Raw genomic sequence first — 16757 nt, forward strand, 5'->3', positions numbered from 1 at the left:
TATACCAAAACTTTTATTTTAAAATATAATGTTTAATAGATCCTTTGATTACTCCTCTTATTCATTATAAAATAATCGATATTAACTCACCTGTCTGTAGCTTTGGCACCATTGACCTTTCTCTGCTTTTTGAATCTCTGTCCTTGAATATTAGAACTCCATCCTGGTTTCTGTGGTAAAGTTTTCTTGGTTTTACTCTACTTTTGTTTGCCGTTCTTTCTCCATATCCTTTGCTGGCTAGTCTATCTCCACACATGCATTAAAGGTAGGTGTTTCCTGAGAGTTCCAACAACAGCCTTCTTTTCTCATTCTATATGCTGCTGGAGGATATCATCTACTTTTATTATTTCCAATACTATCTATATGGTAATGTCTCCCAAAATGTGTTCTCAGCCCATCTCTCTCCTTAGCACCATTTCCAATAATCACCAACCTATTGGGCATCTCTACGTAATGTCCTCAAACTCAGGCATCTTAAACCCAGTCTGTTCAAAACCGAAATATTTTCACATCTGCCTATCCCCTCACTCTTTGCCTCTAATATTCCCTGTGGCAGGTAACTCATACCAGTCAGTACCTTATCAACTAAGTAGAAATACAGTGATAATCTCCTCTGCTTTTATTCTCTTATTTTCCATATTCCATTGTATGCATGTCCTGTAGATTCTCTCTTTAAAAACTCTTCTCCATTTCTAGTTCATAACCTCATTATTTTGTCCCTTTTTTTTAAAGACTCGTTTTTCTATTGTAAAGTTGATTTACAATGTTGTGTCAATTTCTGCTGTACAGCAAAGGGACATGAGCATTTAGGTTGCTTCCATGTCCAGACTATTGTAAATAGTGCTGCAGTGAACATTGGGGTGCATGTGTCTTTTTAAATTATGGTTTGTTCTGGTTATATGCCCAGTAGTGGGATTGCTGGGTCATATGGTAATTCTATTTTTAGCTTTTTAAGGAACCTCCATACTATTCTCCATAGTGGCTGTATAAATTTACATTCCCACCAACAGTGCAAGAGGGTTCCCTTTACTCCACAACCTCTCCAGCATTTGTTGTTTGTGATTTTCTGATGATACCCATTCTAACTGGTGTGAGGTGATACCTCATTGTAGTTTTGATTTGCATTTCTCTAATAATTAGTGATGTTGAGCAGCTTTTCATGTTCCTCTAGGCCATCTTTATGTCTTGTTTAGAGAAATGTATATTTAAGTCTTCTGCCCATTTTTTGATTGGGTTGTTTGTTTTTTTAATATTGAGCTGCATAAGCTGTTTATATATTTTGGAGATTAATCCTTTGTCATTTGGTTTGTTTGCAAATATTTTCTCCCATTCTGAGGGTTGTCTTTTCGTCTTCTTTGTAGTTTCCTTTGCTTTGCAAAAGCTTTTAAGCTTCATTAGGTCCCATTTGTTTATTTTTGTTTTTGTTTCCATTACTCTAGGAGGTGGACCAAAAAAGATCTTGCTGTGATTTATGTCAAAGAGTGTTCTTCCTATGTTTTCCTCTAAGAGTTTTATAGTGTCCAGCCTTACATTAGGTCTCTAATCCATTTTGAGTTTATTTTGGTGTATGATGTTAGGGAGTGTTCTAATTTCATTCTTTTACATGTAGCTGTCCAGTTTTCCCAGCACCACTTTTTGAAGAGACTGTCTTTTCTCCATTGTATATCCTTGCCTCCTTTGTCATAGATTAGTTGACCATAGGTGCCTGGGTTTATCTCTGGGCTTTCTATCCTGTTCCATTGATCTATTTTTCTGTTTTTGTGCCAGTACCATATTCTCTTGATTACTGTAGCTTTGCAGTATAGTATGAAGTCAGGAAATCTGATTTCTCCAGCTCCGTTTTTTTCCCTCAAGACTGCTTAGGCTATTCGGGTCTTTTGTGTCTCTATACAGATTTTAAGATTTTTTGTTCTAGTTCTATTAAAAAATGCCATTGGTATTTTGATAGGGACTGCAATGAATTTGTAGATTGCCTTGGGTAGTATAGTCATTTTCACAATATTGATTCTTCCAATCCAAGAACATGGTATATCTCTCCATCTGTTTGTATCATCTTTAATTTCTTTCATCAGTGTCTTATCATTTTCTGCATAAAGGTCTTTTGTCTCCCTAGGTAGGTTTATTCCTAGGTATTTTATTCTTTTTGTTGCAGTGGTAAATGGGAGTGTTTCCTTAATTTCTCTTTCAGATTTTTCATCATTAGTGTATACGAATGCCAGAGATTTCTGTGCATTAATTTTGTATCCTGCAACTTTACCAAATTCATTGATTAGCTCTAGTACTTTTCTGGTTGCATCTTTTGAATTCTCTATGTGTAGTATCATGTCATCTGCAAACAGTGACAGTTTTACTTCTTCTTTTCCAGTTTGTATTCCTTTTATTTCTTTTTCTTGTCTGATTTCCATGGCTAGGACTTCCAATGCCATGTTGAATAATAGTGGTGAGAGTGGACATGCTTGTCTTATTCCTGATCATAGAGGAAATGGTTTTAGTTTTCCACCATTGAGAATGATGTTTGCTGTGGGTTTGTTGTATATGGCCTTTATTATGTTGAGGTAGGTTCCCTGTATGCCCACTCTCTGGAGAGTATTTATCATAAGTGGGTGTTGAATTTTGTTAAAAGCTTTCTCTGCATCTATTGAGATGATCATATGGTTTTTATTCTTCAATTTTTTAATGCACTGTATCACACTGATTGATTTGCATATGTTGAAGAATCCTTGCATCCCTGGGATAAATCCCACTTGATCATGGTGTATGATCCTTTTAATGTGTTGTTGGATTCTGTTTCCTAGTATTTGGTTGAGGATTTTTGCGTCTATATTCATCAGTGATATTGGTCTGTAATTTTCTTTTTTTGTAGTATCTCTGTCTGGTTTTGGTATCAGGGTGATGGTGGCCTCATAGAATGAGTTTCGGAGGGTTCTTGCCTCTGCAGTTTTTTGGAAGAGTTTGAGAAGAATGCCTGCTAGCTCTTCTCTAAATGTTTGATAGAATTCACCTGTGAAGCCATCTGGTCCTGGACTTTTGTTTGTTGGAAGATTTTAAATCACAGTTTCAATTTCATTACTTGTGATTGGTCTGTTCATATTTTCTGTTTCTTCCTGGTTCACTCTTGGAAGGTTGTAGCTTTCTAAGAATTTGTCCATTTCTTCCAGGTTGTCTATTTTATTGGCATAGAGTTGATTGTAGTATTCTCTCAGGATGCTTTGTATTTCTGTGGTGTTTGTAGTAACTTCTCAATTTTCATTTCTAATTTTATTGATTTGAGTCCTTTCCCTCTTTTTCTTGATGAGTCTGGCTAAAGCTTTAGCCATTTTGTTTATCTTCTCAAAGAACCAGCTCTTAGTTTTATTGATGTTTGCTATTTTCTTTGTTTCTATGTCATTTATTTCTGCTCTGATCTTTATGATTTCTTTCCTTCTGCTAACTTTGGGTTTTGTTTGTTCTTCTTTCTCTAGTTTCTTTAGGTGTGAGGTTAGATTGTTTATTTCAGATTTTTCTTGTTTCTTGAAGTAAGCTTGTATTGCTGTATACTTCCCTCTTAGAACCGCTTTTGCTGAATCCCATAGGTTTTGGATCGTCGTGTTTTCATCGTCATTTATCTCTAGGTATTTTTTGATTTCCTTTTCAATTTCTTCAGTGATCTCATGGTTATTTAGTAACGTATTGTTTAACCACCATGTGTTTGTATTTTTTACGTTCTTTTCCCTGTAATTGATTTCTAATCTCATAGTGTTGTGGTCATAAAAGATGCTTGATATGATTTCAATTTTCATAAATTTACTGAGGCTGGTTTTGTGACCCAAGATGTCATCTATTCTGGAGAATGTTCCATGTGCACTTGAGAAGGAAGTGTAATCTGCTGTTTTTGAGTGGACTGTCCTATAAATATCTATTAAATCTCTCTGGCCTATTGTGTCATTTAAACCTTGTGTTTCCTTATTAATTTTCTGTCTGGATGATCTGTCCATTGGTTTAAGTGAGGTGTTAATGTCCCCCACTATTATTGTGTAACTGTTGATTTCCTCTTTTATAACTGTTAGCAGTTGCCCTATGTATTGAGGTGCGCCTATGCTGGGTGCATATATATTTATAATCATTGTATCTTCTTCTTGGATTGATCCCTTGATCATATGTAGTGTCCTTCCTTGTCTCTTGTAACATTCTTTATTTTAAAGTCTGTTTTATCTGATATGAGTATTGCTACTCCAGCTTTATGTTGATTTCCATTTGCATGGAATATCTTTTTCCATCCCTCACTTTCAGTCTTTATGTGTCCCTAAGTCAGAAGTGGGTCTCTTATAGACAGCATATATGTGGGTCTTGTTTTTGTATTCATTCGGCATGCCTAGCTCTTTTGGTTGGAGCATTTAATCCATTCACATTTAAGGTAATTATCAATATGCATGTTCGTACTATTTTCTTAATTGTTATGGGTTTGTTTCTGTGGGTCCTTTTCTTCTCTTGTGTTTCCCACTTAGAGAAGTTCCTTTAGCATTTGTTGTAGACCTGGATTGGTGGTGCCGAATTCTCTTAGCTTTTGCTTGTCTATAAAGATTCTAATTTCTCCATCGAATATGAATGAGATCCTTGCAGGGTAGAGTAATCTTGGTTGTATGTTCTTCCCTTTCATCACTTTAAATATATCATGCCACTCCCATCTGGCTTATAGAGTTTCTGCTAAGAAATCAGCTGTTAACCCTATGGTGGTTCCCTTGTATGTTATTTGTCATTTTTCTCTTGTTGCTTTCAATAATTTTTCTTTGTCTTTAATTTTTGTCAGTTTGATTACTGTGTGTCTCGGCATGTTTCTCCTTGGGTTTATCCTGCCTGGGACTCTCTGCACTTCCTGGACTTGGGTGGCTATTTCCTTTCCCATGTTAGGGAAGTTTTCGACTATAACTTCTTCAAATATTTTCTCTGTTTCTTTCTCTCTCTCTTCTCCTTCTGGGACCCCTATAATGTGAATGTTGTGCGTTTAATGTTGTCCCAGAGGTCTCTTATGCTGTCTTTCTTTCTTTTCATTCTTTTTCTTTATTCTGTTCCATGGCAGTGAATTTCACTCTTCTGTCCTCCAGGTCACTTATCCATTCTTCTGCCTTGGTTATTCTGCTATTGATTGCTTCTAGTGTATTTTTCATTTCAGTTATTGTATTGTTCATCTTTGTTTGTTTGTTCTGTAATTCTTCTAGGTGTTTGCTCTTTAATTCTTCTAGGTCTTTTTTAAACATTTCTTGCATCTTCTCTATCTTTGCCTCCATTCTTTTTCCGAGGTCCTGGATCATCTTCACTATCATTATTCTAAATTATTCTTCTGGAAGGTTGCCTATCTCTACTTCATTTAGTTTTTTTTCTGGGGTTTTATCTTGTTCATTCATCTGGTACATAGCCCTCTGCCTTTTCATCTTGTCTGTCTTTCTGTGAATGTGGTTTTTGTTCCACAGGCTGCAGGATAGTAGTTCTTCTTGCTTCTGCTGTCTGCCCTGTGGTGGATGAGGCTATCTAAGAGGCTTGTGCAAGTTTCCTGGTGGGAGGGACTGGTCGTGGGTAGAGCTGGTTGTTGCTCTGGTGGGCAGAGCTCAGTAAAACTTTAATCCGCTTGTCTGCTGATGGGTTGGGCTTAGTTCCCTCCTTTGGTTGTTAGGCCTGAGGCAACCCAACACTGGAGCCTACCTGCCTCTTTTATGAGGCTAATGGCAGACTCTGACAGGGCTCATGCCAAGGAGTACTTCCCAGAACTTCTGCTGCCAGTGTCCTTGTCCTCACAGTGAGCTACAGCCACACCCCACCTCTACAGGAGACCCTCCAACACTAGCAGGTAGGTCTGGTTCAGTCTCCTATGGAGTCACTGCTCCTTCCCCTGGGTCCTAATGTGCACACTTCCTTGTGTGTGCCCTCCAAGAGTGGAGTCTGTGTTTCCCCCAGTCCTGTTGAAGTCCTGCAATCAAATACCACTCACCTTCACCATCTGATTCTCTCAGAATTCCTCCTCCCGTTGCCAGACCCCCAGGTTGGGAAGCCTGACGTGGGGCTCAGAACCTTCACTCCAGTGGGTGGACTTCTGTGGTATAAGTGTTCTCCAGTTTGTGAGTCACCCACCCAGCAGTTATGGGATTTGATTTTATTGTGATTGAGCCCATCCTACCATCTCATTCTGGCTTCTCCTTTGTCTTTGCATGTGAGGTACCTTTTTTTTTAAGTTCCAGTGTCTTCCTGTCATTGATTGTTCAGCAGTTAGTTGTGATTCTGGTGCTCTCACAAGAGGGAGTGAGCGCACTTCCTTCTATCCGCCATCTTGAACCAGTCTCTCTCTTGATTATACTAACAGGTTTCTGCTTAATTATTTCCTGCTTCTAGTTCTTTCTCCCTCCAGTTCACTCTCCGCACTGCTGCCAGAATATTCTTTCTAAAATGCAAAGAAGTTTTAAAAGGAAATGAAAAACATTTGCAATATGTGGAGTGATATAGGTTGCTCTTTTATTATAAGTAATTCAATATATTTAAAAATGCAAATCTCATTTGTCATGCTCTTACTTAAAATAAATAGGGAAAGTAATCCTCTCTTAACTTCTGATCCTCATTTCAATAAAATCCAAAAGATGTTTTCAAAGCATGCTGGCATCATAGGCTCCAGACACACAAAAGCATTTGCTTCCTTTGTCTACATCTCCTTTTGCCCACTTCTTACCCTGGTGAGACTCAGCTCATTCTATAAAACTTACCTTGGATGTTACCTCTTCTGCCTGAGCAGATATATTTCACATCTCTTTCTAATAGAGTGAAGTGCAGGTAATATCTATAAAGCTAACAAGATGTATTTGAAAACATTCAGTTATTTTACAGTCATGTATATCTGGCTCTGTGGGCATTATGGTCTTTGAAATTAACTCCCACCCAGTCCACCACACTTTCTCTGATAATTTTATATTTACTCAAACTTTTCCTTTTCTTGACTGTGTCCTTTGTGGGTAAAGAAATTGCATCTTTCATTTCTGTGTTCCCTCTGCAGTGCACAATATCAGGCACAAAGTAAGCATTCAATAAATGTTTATCAATTTAATGAATAAATCTCATACTTATTACTTTTCTTGCTGTAAAGAACTTCAACTAGTAGAGAAAATTTTACCAAATCTTTCTGGACAGCATCCTCCTTTTTAATATTGAAACAAATTCACTTATTTATTTATTTAGTAGTTATACATGGGCAAAACTATGCAAATATGCATCAGATCGATAGGCTTAAGAGCAATTATGCAAGCCCAGATTGGGGACATTCTACTGGATATCTGACCAGCATTCCCTAAGTCTGTGAAGGACTTGGAAATTGAGGAAAATAGAAACTGTCACAGACCAGGGTGACATAACAATCAAATGCAATGTAACACCCGAGGTTGGATAAGAAACTGAATAACCTGTAGAATCCAAATAAAATATGGAATTTAGTTAATAGTAATATGCTAATATCAAGTTATTAATTTTGACAAATGTACTTTGGTAATATAAAATGTTAACAGTGTGGAAACTGGGTGAGGAGTACGTGAGAACTGAGGCTCTGTACTGTTTTTGCAATTTTCCTGCAAATCTAAAATTATTTCAAAATAAAAAGTTCATTTTCAAAAATGCAATTATGACTTAAGAAATGACTTAATTGTTAACATAATACAATATACAGATTTTCTAAATACTATGTGCACTCAGAGAACTTTTGTAATAAAAGCATACTTTGAATTTTAAAAACAAATAATCTTTTTCAAAAATTCAGTGGAAACTTATAATTGTTAAAAATGTAAATTTTCGGGCTTCCCTGGTGGCGCAGTGGTTGAGAGTCTGCCTGCCGATGCAGGGGATGCGGGTTTGTACCCTGGTCCAGGAGGATCCCACATGCCGCGGAGCAGCTGGGACCATGAGCCATGGCTGCTGAGCCTGCGCGTCCGGAGCCTGTGTTCCACAACGGGAGAGGCCACAACAGTGAGAGGCCCGCGTATCGCAACAAACAAACAAACAAAAAATGTAAATTTTCTTTTATTATATACTATTTGCTATTAGATTGATGTTAAATTGAGGTGCTCTAACTGCTTTTATGCTTATACATGATAGTGTTAATGATCTGTTTTATATCAAAATTTGAAGGCATTGTTTTTTACAGAATTTTTGTGTAAAACTCTGACCTTGAAATCAATGGAAACTTATACTGACTTTTGTCTACCTGAATATTATGAATCATTTTCAATTTTTATATTTCTAAAACCCCTCACAGCAAAATATGTTTAAGCAGTTGGTCTTTTCATCTATTACAAAAGTGAAACATTCCCTTTTCTGATATCAGGGGACATACTTGAGGGGTGGGCAGGCATACATTTGTTTTTCCTTTTTATTAATGTTTTGCTGTAGGGCAAATGTCAATGTAGCCACTTTCATTTATTTTTACCCCTCTTGCTGAATTCCTGTAGGGAAATTCTGCATATGGGTTTCTTTTATGGTTCTTTTCATTTGTATTTCCTGCTGTGACTTTGACAGTCAGACTGGCAGTGGGAGACAGAAATAAAAGAAGAAGCCTTAAAGAAATGTTATAGTCTCATGCTGTGAATTTAGAAGATGACAGGGGTTTTTGGCTTGCTTCCTCTGGCCCGTGACTAAAAGAAGAACTGTCACCAGGTTACAGGGCTAAGGGGAAGTAATGAGAACATATTTTCTCATGCAGGCTACCTAGAGGACTTTGATGCACATGGCCCTCCCAAGTCAATCTGAAACTCTAAGGCTAACAATTGCTGTGGCTAGATTCAAAACCACATTACTAAGAAAGAGGCTTGACCATCCGCTCTGTACAGGTTACACACAGTAGGCGTGTAATAAGCATTTATTAATGATAATGGTGTGTAAATTTGCTTTTCACACCATTGTACCAGCAAGAGTCTATAATTGGTCAGTTTGTCTGTTTCTAGTGTAGCTGATGTGTTCTTTTAAAAAAAAGATAATGGAATCAGTGTGGTGAATTTGACCTTCTCGTTGGAGACAAAGGTGTCTCCAACTCATTTGGTAGGCAGCTGGGATTACATTTCCACTAATGAGGATCTTTAGGGCTATGCTAATAACATTTCTAATTGGGAAACTCAAGAATTGCCTATGAAAAGACTTCAAAATGTGAAATTCCTTAAGTTTAAAATAAATTTGAAGAAATATATAAGAGAAAACTACTTAGAATAGAAATGAGGAAGAATGAGCTTCCGATGATTACAAAATTGTCAAATTTGTTATCATATTTAAATACATACTTATTTTTAAGTAAGATACACCTCATTTTTTGAGCATTTGGTCCACAAGAATAATATGTATTTAAGATTAATATGCTTTGTTTTCAACTGAAATATAGTCAATCTTGTTGATTTTTAAAAAAAGTTTAAAAAATGCATTTGGAAAACAGATTCTAGAAGTTCATGAAATTACATACACACGTTCATGTATATATAATTAAATGTATATTATTAAAAATAAAATAGAATGTTGTCCTTTACATATTGAAATATGCAAACCAAAAATTTGAAATTAGAAAAATATAAAATTTTCCCCCCAAAAAATGAAATATTATCTCCTGAATATAATTTTTTTAGAATTGGGACTTATGCAAAGTGAGAACACAGTCCACACAAGACCACCCTTACTTCTGATGCCAGTTGCAAGTTTGGAGATTCCCAAATCCACTGTCAGGTTCAAACATTCACTAAAAGGACTCACAGAATCCAAAGCTGCTATATTCATGGTCACAATTTATTACAGCTCAAGGATACAGATTAAAAATCAGACAAGAGGGGCTTCCCTGGTGGCGCAGTGGTTGAGAGTCCGCCTGCCGATGCAGGGGACACGGGTTCGTGCCCCGGTCCGGGAAGATCCCACATGCCGCGGAGCGGCTGGGCCCGTGAGCCATGGCCGCTGAGCCTGCGCGTCCGGAGCCTGTGCTCCGCAACGGGGAGAGGCCACAACAGTGAGAGGCCCGCGTACCGCAAAAAAAAAAAAAAAAAAATCAGACAAGAGAAGAAGAGTGTAGTAGAAACCAAGAGAGTTCTCATCGTAGTGCTTCCACTTGTCCTCTCCCTGTGCAGTCAAAATAACATTACCTCCCCACCCCGACTGCCAACTTACAGTACAGAGTTTTCCCAACCAAGGGTGCTTACCCACGTTGCAGTGTTCAGAGTTTTAACTGGGACTCTATCACATAGGCATGATTGATCTCCCATGTGACTGATCTCAATCTCCACCACCTCCAGATGTCAACTGATACCAGGTGACCCAAAGGCCACCCTAAATTAAATTGTTGGCACGGCTCAGAACCCACCCATCCACCCAGACCAAGTAAAGATAATCCTGTCAAGTATGACGTTACAAGGGTTTAGAGATTACCTCTCAGAAACTGAGGGTAAAGGCCAGATCTCATTTTGGGGTAAGGTTTAATTCTTTACCACAAGACCTAGTAAGTGTGTGGACCTGTTGCTTCTGCCTTGCTTTTTAAAAGCCATTGCTATATTCACAGCTCAGAACAAAGCGTATTGACTCTGATATTTTAGTTTATCTGCATAATTGATTGATCCTTTTTCTTAATACATAAATGTTTTAAATTCTAATTCATGGAGTTTATTTATATACTACTATTGGGTTTTATCAAGATGGTAGAAACCGTCCTTAGGTTTTGAATAGCCTTACTGAGTTCTGTGAATTTATCTTCCATCTTCAAGAAAAGTACAGAAGTGTTAAATTCTGACTGATAATTTATTCTTGTAAGAAGTCAACATTTCCCTCCTAAGATGAACATTGGTATAGAAGCAATAAAGTAATTATGTTTTCTACTAGTTTGAGAAAAAAATAACAAAAAATTCTCTTGCCCTTGTTAAAAATTTGATCTTCAAGCTAAATAAAAATCATAGAAACTTTCATGAATACGGTGAGTATGTGAATGGAATTTTCACTGCCACCTCCTAATTCAGGTCTTCACTATTGGGAGACAATTCTCTATGGGTCTTTCATGTTTCTGCACATCTTGTAAGCTACCTTTGTTTTAGACTATCTTTTCAAGGATACTTATATAGTTAACAGCCTTAGATGAAAGAGACAGTGTCTGTCTCTGGAACAAAGAACAGGTTGATTTACTGTCCAGTATAATAAATTTCATGTCTCTCTCTGGGACAAAGTTTTGGTTACCTTACTGCCTTATACAAGGGTTTAGTTTCCTCTCCAGTAATGTAGCCCACTGAGTGTGAATATGTCACCTGTCTCTATGGGAATTGAGGCTTGAGGAACCAACACAAATGCTGATATCTGGTAACCTTTTTACCTGTGAGTAATAAAGTCCTTTGTCTCTGATCCAGGAGTCTCTTGTCCTCTGCCAGCATCCATGAAACTGTGGCAGCCTAATATGTAAGCTTGCAAGTAGGATAAATCTCAGCCCCTTCATAGTTGTTGACACTCACTTCCTCTTCCCTCATTCATAAAATGTGTTTCCTTTTACTTTCTCCCCCTTTAATTTCTAACCTCTTTAATTCATCATAATCTGCCACTGTCTGATCATTCTTTCTAATGTCCACTCTTGACCCAAATGTCATGGCTACCCATTTCTTATTATTAAAGTACAAACTTTAATTAATTCACTTTAAATCACTTTAAATCATCAACTTTAAATCATTCATTTAGCAAAAATTTTAAAGCATTTACTACCTACTTTTTAGGCACCTAAGGTAAATAATAGACAAGAGAATCATACAACTGGTCCCCATAAGCCCAAGGACAAGTGCAGTGCTTTAAACTGGAATGCTTCGGTATTGGCTTAATGTACCTTCCTTGTCTTATTTTACACTATTCTCTTCAAAGAATCTATGCATTAGGAACCAAGATTGTCCCACAATAGGTCCTATTATTTTCTAACCCTATGCTTTTGTTCATCCCAATACCTAAAATACTGTGCTTCTGATCTCCACCTATTAAGAACCAGTCTGTGCTCTACAGTCTTTTTTAATAACAATTTCTTTATAAATGTTTCCCTTTTAAGTCCACTTAGAAGTGATCTTTTCATTTGTCTCCTTTCATGTGGCACTCCTTTATATTGTACTCATTAAATCCATTCCTTTATCTTATGATAAAGGCTACTTGAGGAAATATGAAATACATTACATGTCTTTTACATCTTATAGTGCCTTATGCTTAGTATGTACTCAGTAAAATTGAAATGACTAAGAAGCTAAATACAGATGTGAGAAACACCTAAAGCCTCACAAGCCAAGTCAAGCATTTTCTTTAGCTGTCATCATCTGCCAGTCAAATGCATTTGATAGATTCACTTTCTTCCATCAGACCTGGCCATAGAAGTACCAGCACACACAAGCATAGGACTGCTTGTATGAATTTAGCACTGTCTATTGGCCTTATTTTTTTTTAACTTTTTATTTTATCTCAGAGTATAGTTGATTAACAATGTTGTGTTAGTTTCAGGTGTACAGCAAAATGATTCAGTTACACATATACATGTATCTGTTGTTTTTCAAATTCTTTTCCCATTCAGCTTGTTACATGTTATTGAGCAGAGTTCCCTGTGCAGACATGGAAGCAACCTAAATGGCCTTATTTTTAATAACTGAATAAATATTGTAATTAGATTATGTGCCTTACTGAGAAGTTTCAAAGCTCCTGACAAGTAATAAAGACTTGAAACATAAATCTAGACAATCATTGCATGAAAGATGTCATGCTAAAAATGAAACAATCAAATTATTTTCATTTTAATCAATATAATAAACATAGCTCGGTGGCATCATTATTAAAATTACTATAATTTATATTAATAGTCTATAATTAATATTAGTGTATTGTAATATTACATCATTATTAATCTATATTAAGTTCATATAATATAATTATAAAATACTTTTATATTATCTAATCTTTTAGTTTTTTGGGGTTTTTTTTTGCGGTACGCGGGCCTCTCACTGTTGTGGCCTCTCCCGTTGCGGAGCACAGGCTCCGGACGTGCAGGCTCAGCGGCCATGGCTCACGGGCCCAGCCACTCCGCGGCATGTGGGATCTTCCCGAACCGGGGCACGAACTCGTGTCCCCTGCATCGGCAGGCAGACTCTCAACCACTGTGCCACCAGGGAAGCCCTCTTTTAGTATTTTTATTATTAATAAATAAAATTGATTTAGTCCTTGCTATGTCAAACATTATGTTAAATGCTTTACATACATTAACTCCAATAGGTAGAGTCTATTATTATTTCTATATGTAATGAAGGAAGAGGAATTAAAATCTAGAAATACTAAGTAACTTGCCTGGGTATATAAGTAACCCTGAAGATTATATGGCCATAATGGTTGAGAAACAAGGTATGAAGAATCAAGTTTCATTTGGGGATTATACTCCTTTACAAGGGTTGTGTTTCACTAAGTGTAATCCTTGACAAGAGAAGCAGAGTTGTACTAACGGATTATTTACGGTGTTTTCTCCCAATATTTTTACAATTAGGGAAGAAAAATATTAAGAGTTTATATTAGCAGGTGAAGATAAAATTCAATACTGTAATAGCTCCATCTCTTTATCATTTTATAATAAATTGAATTAGGTGAAAATTGATTGCAGTAAAGCCATTTCCCCAAATCATAAGCTAGTGTTAATTAATTCATTCTTGAAGATCAATATATATAAACTATTTTGTATGAGTAGTTTTGAGTACTTGAACAGAAAATCAAAAATATTACAGGACTAACATTAAAATGTATAGAGAAGCAAAATTGAAATATTGTTGCTATCTCTGATTTTGACTTTAAGAAGACTATGTATGTTAACCAATATGTGGAATTAGACTTTTCATATTGCCTTGATTAGTGATTCAGCATTTACTCAATACTTGTTATCCTTTACTTTTGTTTGGCTACACAACTAATGGTTTCTTAAAGTTAACAGGAGAATGGTTTTAGTGATTAGTTTTTTTCTACCTGTATAATTACTTCATTGCCCATTTCTGTCCCTCTACAATAAGAGGGCAATAAGAAGGGAAGCTGACTCAACACCTTTTTCTCCTTAAAGTGAGACGAAGGAAGGGCATACTAGGATTCAGATCCAAAAACCATGCTTAGGCAGCATTATCTCCAATGTCTCCTATGAATTCTCTTCCATTATGACTTCACCTGCTTTTTGTATTTCATGATGCTACCAAGATGTTTAGAGACAGTACTACTAATAACACTAATTATCACCTATCGATCATTCTAAGAACTTAAATAGGCGTAGGTTAACAGAGAGGCATCTCTGTCATTTACCTAGTTAAAAAAAATTTTTTTTTAACTAATGAGCTCTAGAATACAATGAGAAAGATTGAGTTTAGTTAATATATTATATAGATATAACCCTGCCAATTTGATAGCTCTCTTTAAAACCATTGTGTACACTTTTCTCTACAAAGAGTGAACACATGTAATTTCTGATAAGATCAGAATCCACATGTAGCTTTCATGTATCGTAGTTTTTCCTCAAAGTGCTTGACAGGAATTAAATGACTGATCAGAATTATAAATCTGGACAATCAAATTATGATTGAATAGTTAAACACAAAAATAAAATAATCCATTTTTTCCATTTCACTCAGTGCAATGAAATTACTCCTTGTCATCATTCAACCTTGTATTTTCAAAATGACTATTGTTAATATAAAAGCAAAGAGGTGCCTTTGAAAAGTTTTGTGAACACAACATGAATCACTTTCAAAAAGGCTATAAAATGAACATTTTAAATAAGTAGCCTAGATATGACCCAACTTTCAAGCATAATTGGTACTTGATGAGTGTTTGTTGAATACAAATCTTAGTAATTAAGTTCAAAGGGGAAAAAATAGTTACCTAAAGAATATTTTCCTTAAAATTCCTGGGAAGACTTGATATCTAATAAAATTCTAGTAATATTTATTTATACCTAAACTTTGATTAATTGTGCCATGTAGAATTTCATCAGATTGTATGGACTCTTCCAACAATGAGAACAACTCCAGTCCTGAAAGCCATGCTGCATATGATCAGAATTAAACTTATACTTCTGGCCACATCAGAAATTCCAGTATGGTCATTTCTGGTGAACACTGACAGTCTCTAAAAATGTTTGCAAACTTAACCTAGTGAATTTTGATATGATATCTCAGAAAGTTATATAGTTGATTTTTCTTCTAATAGAACTTATAAAATTAACCTATACACAGAATGAAAAATTATATAAAACCATGATTTAAGCTTATTTACTTCAGTTAGCAAACACGTAAAAAGACTGAAATGTAATTGGAGTATTTTGTTGTGAAAATATTAAAAACATAATGGCTGTACTCTCCTACAGATGTTTTATTTCTTTGTTTTTAGAACAATATACATTTCGAACAGGGAATATTTTTCAGTTTAGGATATTCATTATTTCATTAAATTGATCAAGCTGTAATTAAAGTAAAACATACCAATATATCATAAAAAATTATTCAGGCTTTGATGGAAACTATCAGAACAGTGTTACATCTAAATTATCACATATTGGGAAAATAGGTTCAATCTTTTTCTCTATACAATAGTAAATGAAGTTTTTATTTTCATTTTCTTTTTCTAGGTATATTTTTTACCCTTATTTCTTGTAAAATAAACCGATAACACTTACAGCAATACCTTGCCTGTTACTATGCACCCATTTGATCAAATTTTATGAATGTTTAACTCACTCTACCTTTTGCTATTGTTGAGAGGCTGGTTATACCTTCAAGAACAATCTATTGGGTGCCATGTAGATCAGCAGTTCAAGAGATGAAATCCTGATATCACGTGCAATGAAAGGTGCCACAGGTTCAGGCAATTGAACTAAAATATACATAATTTATTCACATTATTATACCCCATTTGAATATGTAAATTGATGGCAATACAAGGAAACCAATCTTGTTCTATCTATGATGTAAGTGAAATAGGTATTATGTTGTACTGCGTTGTTCTACACATTTTCTTGGGAATTTCAACACTTTGAGGCTTCAGTATTATAGTTAGGTTTTTATAATAACTGAGGGAAAATTAGGAGGTTAAATTTTTTCTTATCTTAAAAATAAGATAAGTAAACATTAAGTAAAGATTCCTTAAAAATGTCAAGAAAGACAGTATTGAGAAAGAAAAGAAAAGTCCAACTCTAATGTTGCTCTGCATTTAAAATACTGTCAGGTTCTCTTTTTTTGTTATAATGCAAGACCTTAAACCAGAACCTAAAAGACCTGGGTGGGGCTCTGTTCCTCTGCAGTATGCTGTACAGAATCTTCCAGAAGTCATATGGTTTCTCTGAGACCCATTTTACTCATTGAAAAGGGTGCATATAATGCCATTCGCAAATACCTGAATAATTATATTAAATAAACTTTATAACAAATATGAGGATTGCTGAATATAAAAATACTGTAATACTGTGTGTTAGTTTTCTCTTGCTGCCATAACAAAATTATCAGCTTAAAACAACACAAATTTTTTATTCCCTAGTCTTTTTACATCAGAAGTCCAGGTTGATTCAGCTGGTTTCTCTGCTCTTCATTTCTTTAGGCTGAAACCAGTGTGTTGGCTGGCTTGGGTCTTATTGGGAAGCTCTGGGAAGAACTGTAATGATTCGATGCTCATTCAGGTTGTAGGCAGAATCTAGTTCCTGTGGTTGTAGGACTGAGGTCCCATTAACCTGCCTGCTGTCAGGTGGGAACTCCCCTTAGTTCATAGAGGAC

At 35.8% G+C, this 16757-nt stretch overlaps 1 protein-coding gene across 2 annotated transcripts in view; it reads left to right on the forward strand.

Moving 5' to 3' along the window:
• Positions 1–16757, forward strand: part of EPHA6 (EPH receptor A6) — an 856224-nt gene that overhangs the window by 261026 nt on the left and 578441 nt on the right. The window lies entirely within an intron of this gene.

Source organism: Mesoplodon densirostris, chromosome 5 (assembly GCF_025265405.1).
Source record: "Mesoplodon densirostris isolate mMesDen1 chromosome 5, mMesDen1 primary haplotype, whole genome shotgun sequence".
NCBI classification, from domain to species: domain Eukaryota; kingdom Metazoa; phylum Chordata; class Mammalia; order Artiodactyla; family Ziphiidae; genus Mesoplodon; species Mesoplodon densirostris.